General features: G+C 38.0%; 1 long non-coding RNA gene across 1 annotated transcript in view; it reads right to left on the bottom strand.

Annotated features, from left to right (window-relative positions):
- Window positions 1–1,191: 1,191 nt before the first annotated feature.
- The window catches only part of LOC125140112, a 12,967-nt gene continuing 9,002 nt past the window's right edge, over window positions 1,192–5,156 (bottom strand). Inside the window, exon 2 of the long non-coding RNA XR_007139347.1 lies at window positions 1,192–2,255. This is a non-coding gene — a long non-coding RNA (uncharacterized LOC125140112). The remainder of the gene's footprint in view (window positions 2,256–5,156) is intronic.

Genomic DNA, 5,156 nt, shown 5'->3' with positions numbered 1-5,156 from the left:
TATAAATGTTTATGTATCCAGGAAATCAGATCTGAACATAGTTGCATTGTTAACAAGCTCTTTTAAACACTTAGGGTTCAAGGTATTCATCTTACAACGTATTATTTAGTAACTCATATGAATTATTCAGTAACTACAGTGAATCACAGAGGAAAGGTATGTAATTCTGGGCCTGCTGATTGGCCCTGGGAGTTTAGGGGTAATGGAAACCGACAGTCTGGTAGTAGTGAGAGTGTATTTTAATATTTACCTCACATAACCCTGAACATAGTTGAGCCTTGGCAATAGTGTATAAATGGAATTACAAATTATAAACAGAAGTAGAACTATGTGCTTGGCTTTTTAGTGTAACCATAACATAGAGAACTCATACATCTTTTATAGTTATAACCTGAAAGAAAATCGCACCATATTCTTATTTAGAAGATGGAAACAAAATATTTCTGTCCTTTTTGTTGATTACTATAGAAAGTGAAACATGACATGCTCACCAAACATTTATTCTGCACAGAAGCCCAGCGAGTGTATTATTGAAATGGCTGAGTTAAAAATTGCAAGGGAACATGGGTTTGTTTTGGCGTGTGTGGCTTGTTCTCTTCTCCTGTGGCTGTAGACTACTGGTCTACAGGCAGCCGTTTATTGACTGAGCCTCTTACTGTGAGAGAGGGAAGAAATGGCTTCGTATTATAACCGTATGGTGGAAAAAAATACGTTGGCAGCAGTTTTTGTACAGAACGCTTTTTTAAAGAGATGGTCCTGACCACAACTCATAAACCACACTTTATTTAGACTGGCTCGCATCCATTATTTGTTCATAGGGCTTTCTCTCTCACACAGAAATATGTTCCAGCGTTTTTCAGTGGGGGGGTATGAGAGTCTGGATGAACTGTTGCCAGGTGTTGTTACAATGGCATACCATTAGGTGATTCCACATTGCCCTCATCAGTGGCCATATGGCAGAGAACAGGATTGGCGGTGCTTTTGCAGAAATATTTGGAAATGTTTAATCTCCCAGGGGTGCAATCATCAGTTCATTATTTAACTAAAACTATTGTGGCTTCACAAAAAAATAAAAATACTTTTAATATCTGTTTGGCATGGTGAATATTATTACTCATCAGCATTCTGTAGTTTGTGGTCATTTTAATACATCTTATGCAACATAATTAAGATAAATTGGTACACAGTATATGAATGGTCTTGAATGAAAATGTTTATTCAAATTATTATTTGTCTGCGAAATAACACATATATACAATACTTGCTAATCTTATACACCCAGTTTGATTTACAAATAACCACATCAACAAGAAATGAGGCTTAGCAACTGTTGCCATGAGGAACGTTGTTGAACTCCACCCCTTCTGGCTCCTCAACAGAGACAACAAGGCCATCACTCTGAAAGCTCTCTCCAGCAACAGCCATGCCAAACAGTGCCCCTGCATGACCCTCTTCTGACTGATCTCTCATTACCTTTTAATGTATTCCTGCTTGTTCCTACATGGCAGTGTAGCTTGTTTGTGATGAGGGGATACACCAAGTTGCTTCATGCTTCGGCACAAACAATCTGCACTTCATTTCTCTGAATAACAGCTCCTGATGGGCTTAGTTGCGGGTTCTGCAGTTTGGACACCACTGAATTTCCTACAATGTGATGAAGAGAGGGAGAGAGAGAGATGGAGCATCAGTGTGATACTTCTGTGACTCTTGGAGATGCTATCATTAAACGTGTTGGCAATCATGGCAGCTGAATTCCATGCCTGTGAATGAGGAAGCCAGTGTCAGCTCTAGTTCATGTGGGGAAGTGCTCAGAAATGCATTCACTATCATAGACGTGTTCTGTTTGCCACAGTGGGAGGCAAACATGAGCAAGGGGGCATCGTGGGGAAACAGCACAACACAGTAAAATGAGCAAAAATACATACATTAAGACTTTTTGTGTTCAGGCAGTAGAAAAAAGAAAGAAGCTGATTTCAATATAAATGGAAGTGGAAGCATGTCTTTAGATCTTCTTTGATTGTCACTTTTCAAGATGTAAAAAATACCCTGAAGCCTAGTTTTGTAGGCTTGCTCGGAAGTCAATGCTAATTTTCCCCCCGTTGCTAAGGCGACACACTAGGGAGCCTTGATTTCCTTCGCCTGGTCATCGGGCTTTGCTCTTTCAAAAGACTTCTCCTCAGTCAGCTCTCTGAGCCCTTGAAATATCTCTCAATGTTGAGCAATCAACAACAGAAGAACATCTCAAATCAGGCTCCCTGCAAGCAAAAAAAAACAACAATGATGTACAGTATTCATTTTCACTGTTAAAAAAAGTCCCACTGAGTGTCTTTGAGTGGTAATTTCACTGAGTGCCATATTGTGAGCGTCAGCCTATTGTAACAGTGTCAGGGACACTTATATGAATTCATACTACAAGCAAATCAAACTTGCCATATTTCGAAGAGTTATATCATTCCTGAATTCAACATAAAACTCAAAAGACATTGCTGAAAAGGCCAGAACCCAATACATGTTGCCACACTGTCGCTCACAAACATATAACATTTCAAGCTGTCAGCCACTGAGCTAAAATCACAGATGCATGCAGCTATTTTGTAGTCTGTAAATGACCGCTCTCAGTCTCCACACACACCTCTGTGATGGACACATCATACCAGTTAACTGGCAGTGCTAAATCACAGGGGGTCTTACCAACATGTGGTTACCTCCACAGCTCGGTACACTCATGGTTCATGAGAGCGATGGGCCTATATCAAGTATATTTCTAAATATTCTTATAGTACTATGAATAAATTTACAACTCATTATAATATTTGCATATGAAAAGTACAGAACAGTAAGATCTTGTGTAAATCAATTAAACCTCTAGAAAAGATTCATAAAGCAATCATTAATTTTTAATCATAAAAAAAATCAATTGCGTATTTTATAAAACACCAAGATATTAATTTAGTTTATGATGTCCTCAGGGGTTTTCATATGAAAACAACATTTATTTATGACAGCATAAAATGTTCAAAGCACATGCAAGGTGTGTTCTACACACTGCTTTGCAATTAACCTCTTCACAAGAAAAAAATCTCTAGAGACATTATTTGTCTCTTGTTCAGATGAAAGTAAGTAAATAAATTGAAGGTGTGCAGTGGAGGGATGTGCATGAGGAAAAGACTAAAATGACAGGGAGTTTAGCACCCAATCCTTTTAGCAGACCACTGACACATGAATGAGCACCAAGGGAGAGAGCAAGAAAAAAGTAGACAACCAATTTAGGAGTAATACAGCTAAAAACAGACAAGTGTAATTTCATCCATCTGGACAGATGTGTAAAAGTGCTCCTCAGAACATTCCCTATGATTCCCCCTGATTGATCTTCCCCCAGACTGAAACACCTATTATTAGCCACAAGCCTAATAGCACCAGGATGGCTTGCTGCTATCCCAGAGGCCAATTCTCTGGTCATTTCTCACACACCACAGCTGTAGAAACCAACCAGCAGCAGGGAGGAAGGAGCTGTGGGGGGCGGTATGGATGCACGTCACTCTCAGGAAGGTGAGTGTGGGTGATGAAGCCATCATATTCAATCAATAGGCAGGATTCTAAAATGTTTTTCTCATGCAGCCCCAATGACCTTGTTTTATCTAGGCTTTTATGCACAGTTATGAGGTGTAAATAGTTCGGTATTAAAAGCTATGTGGCCTAAATTTGCTAATGGACAGAAAATGTCGCTCGCCTCCGATAAAAGATGAGCAGACACTTGTGGCAGACTACCACACAAGATAAAAGAGTACTTAAAGAGTCTCTTCTACAGTATGTAGTGACTGTATTTAAAAACAATAATAGCTCATCTTGGAACAGTCGACAGCATTATCAATAGGTGAAAAATCTTTTGAAGCCACCAGAAAATTTTTTAATCTACACATATTTTACTAAGATATTCATATATTTCACTATGAGCAACATGTTTCATTGCAATCAACACGTTGCATTGCGAAACACACCTAAAAGAAAACAACACTTCCAACACACTTGTGGAACCGGTAAAATACAGGCAACTAGTCAAGGAATTCATGCTGTCTTGTGATTGACAGATCTCCTCCCATTTCATGTCATTCCATCCATATGTCCACAGTGTACTCTTATCAAATCCAAACTATTTTCATCCAGAAAACGACTTGTACAATGCTTGTCTATCACTGCTTCAGCATCCAGCTTGACATCAGCACTGAATACCTTTATACAGGCTACCTATAACTAAATCAACATACACACAAAGGAGCTACAATAGCAATAAAAAGCAGGAAAACATAATATACTGGTTTCCTAATACTTCTGCAGATGAGTGATTTTCATGAGGCATGGTTTGCTTTGTGGAAAATGACTTTGCTTTGTTTTTATTATTTATATCAACACCCTCTCTCCTTGTATTGATTGAATAAGCGCTCTGGTGGATGCATTTCCAAGGGCAGTTATCAGTGTGATTGCCTGCTTGTGTTTTGTTTAAAAGAGACACGGTCTAAAACCCTTGAATTGAAATGGCATTTACAGCTAATGAAAATAAGAGCTTCAAGTCTTTTTGTCTGAAAAGCTCTAATAAATCTTAAATTATATGGCTTATAACAGTCATCTTCTTAAATGGCCCATTTATGTTGCATCACCTAATTTGTGGCAACATTTAAACCATTGATCAATATTTCACATTTCAGTATAACACCTTTGCAGCTTTTTTATAGTGCACATCTTTTCTAAAAATTTCTTTGTTAGAAAAAAATGCAAGATATGAAATTGCATCAAAGTCCCATGCAAATTACATCCTACAATACAATAAACTAATTTATAGTGTATGTTGCAAACATTCATGCTTTTTTTTTGCATCACTTTGGGTTAAATTAATGGTATATTACTGTCACGTTGTTGTAGTAGGTAAATCAGGGATATCTGGACAAGTCTTTAGATTCATCAGCCTGATGACTGCTAAAAACCTTTTGATAACGAAGAACAGGCCTATGTAGTCTTACTGGAAATTTGAAATCTGTGGGCTAAGAAATGTCATCTTTTTATTTAATCCTTTTGGGACGGAAGTGTAATCTCTCATGCTGAATCTTTTCCATTTTTTACCTTCTCATTAAATATTTGAGGTTCATGAGTTCATGTAGGAT

The sequence above is a fragment of the Tachysurus fulvidraco genome, chromosome 24 (assembly GCF_022655615.1).
Source record: "Tachysurus fulvidraco isolate hzauxx_2018 chromosome 24, HZAU_PFXX_2.0, whole genome shotgun sequence".
NCBI classification, from domain to species: domain Eukaryota; kingdom Metazoa; phylum Chordata; class Actinopteri; order Siluriformes; family Bagridae; genus Tachysurus; species Tachysurus fulvidraco.
Note: the sequence above shows the minus strand (reverse complement) of the source record. Positions and strands in the feature narration are given on the sequence as shown.